Below are 2,430 nucleotides of genomic sequence, written 5' to 3'. Positions count from 1 at the left end.
TCGCTGCAGATACAGATGGAGCTGTGTGAGAATCCGGTGTTTTCTGCCCAGAGAAATCTTGCAGGGAAATAGCTGCAGCAGAACCAGGTGCTCTGGCTGGGCCAGCACGTGGCAGGGTGAGTTCAGTGTTTCTAGATTACAGAGAAACAAAATGATGGAATCTGAGGGTTTCAGTCGTTTCCCACCAACTCTGCTCCAACCATTCATGGTTACTCCAAAGAGAATTGAGATCAAGTAACAAGAAACATTTGGCTTCAGTTATTTCAAAGCATTGCTTTCAACCTTTACAGCCTCGTTATTAAAATGCTTCTCTCTCTCTTCTTCTTCTTCTTTTTTTTTTTTTTTTGTAGAAGACATTGATTTACATTTTAAATCAGGAAAATAGTCAGCTTGAATTCAAAAAAAAACCACACCCAACCATCCCCTTTGAAAATGTCAGTGGCTGAAGAGGGGAAGCTATTGACAGACTGCGCTGAGAAGCTGAAAGCCTCCCTCAGCTCTGCCCTTACTAAGCAGATCAGCTGTGATTTGGTGTCTGACACAATTAGTGACACTGATGAGTGACACACACACGAAGGGACAGAGGAATCCCAGCACCTGTAACCAAGGAGGATGCTTCTATGGGATCTGCCCATCGCCAGCTCCATTCCCAGATGCTCCCAGATCCACTGTGCCATTTCAGGACCTATGAGCAACGCTTGGACACACGACGATGCAAACACATAGGATGGGGCAGATGCAACACCTGCTTTTGTAGAGGGAGAAGGAGGCAAATTAATTTACCTCCAATTTTGAGAAGCATACTGAGAGCAAACAAAGCCTATGCGAGCACCTGGAAGAACTCAGAAAAATGAGTGATAGCCAACATGAATTCGTAAAGCCCAAATTGGGTCAAACCAATCTAATTTTCTCCAGCGACAGGGTGGCAGGACTGATGCCAGAGGAAGAAGCAGAGGCTGTCATCTATCTTTACTTCAGGAAGGCTTTTCAAGCTGTCTGCCATGACATTCTCATCAGCGTGCCGGGAAGCGGCTCCGTCTTGCAATCGGGCTGTACCTGGAGAGGGATTAGCAACGGTGCGCTGCCAGCAGGGAGGGACGTGTCTGCCAGGGCTCTCTCTTGCTCTGGTCGATTTGATATTCCGATTAACCTCCTGCGTGATGGACGAGGGGAGATGTATATTGGATGTTTATTAGATCTGCACAGGGCTCACCCCAGCAAGGGCTACTGGCGCTCGGGAGGGCATGACACCGAATTCAGAGCAGATTCGAGACCCAGTGATGGGAAATCGGAGGAAAGGCCCGAGCGATCCCACAAACACACTGAAATTCAGGGAGGCTCGGCAGCGCACTGCTCGCACAAACACCAGATGGGCCGCAATAGGCTGGGCAGCAGCTCGGCAGAAAAAGATCCAGGGCTGCATCTGATGCGAAGCGGAACAGACTGGCGATAACGGCGAAGGGCTGACGGCAGCTCTGGCATAGATGGCTCAGGAAGAGCTTTCTCCGGACAGGGGATGAAGCACAGAAGCTCTCTGGGGCCTTTTTCCTCATTTGTGTTCAAGGGTTTGGGTCCAGCAAATGCAATTTGTGCTGCCATTGGGTTTGGTTTAAATACACAGTTATTTCTGCCAGGAGGTTTCCGCTTTGCTTTGTTCTTCCAGCAAAACATCACTTCATTCCGTGCCTGACACCGCCAGCCTGGCGCTTTTGATCTTTCCTGTAGAGCCAAGGATTAATATAGTTTCAACACCATTTTCAGAAAATCAGCAAATTGCATTTGTGTCTCAGCAGAGGCTGCAGGCTCGGAGCTGCCTTCTCCTTCGGGGTGACGCAGAGCGCTGGGGCTGCGACCACGGAGCTGCCAGGAGGAGAAGATTCACGGCCTCTCAGCTCTGCTGATGGCTCTATCCCTCAGCAGCCCCACCATAAACACGCACCGCAATAACTGTGCGTGCACAAAAAAGGCTGTTGCTAATAGATTGTACTGCTTGTTGCCACTCTGCTAAGAATGTCCTGCTAATTTTTTGTTTTCACCAAATTTTCCACTTGAAATATGAGAGTGGAAGCGAAGCCGTGAGCTGCATTGCTGAGAGGGAGAGCTGTGGGGATGGGAGCTCACAGCTGGGATGGCTGCTTGGGGAGGAGGAGGTTTTCCTGGTGGCATTGCAATGTTGGAAAAACAGAAAATAAGCACAAAACGACCCCAACCCAACATACAGCCCAAGTCCTAAAAATAGGGAGTGATGAGAGAACGACGACAACCGAGCATCACCATTTTTAGTGGTGTGGTGGTTGAGTATCAAGATGAAAATGAAGGCTGTGTGCATCACTCCTAAGCCAAACTTTTTGTCTTCCTAGTATACCTTCACACAGAGCCCTGTCCTGGTGCTCAGCCCTGTCCTGGGTTTGGCATGGGGGTACCCAGGAG

This window comes from Tetrao urogallus (assembly GCF_951394365.1).
Source record: "Tetrao urogallus genome assembly, chromosome: 20".
Classification (NCBI taxonomy): Eukaryota; Metazoa; Chordata; class Aves; order Galliformes; family Phasianidae; genus Tetrao; species Tetrao urogallus.
The sequence above is the reverse complement of the archived record's forward strand: the minus strand, read 5'-3'. Positions refer to the sequence as shown.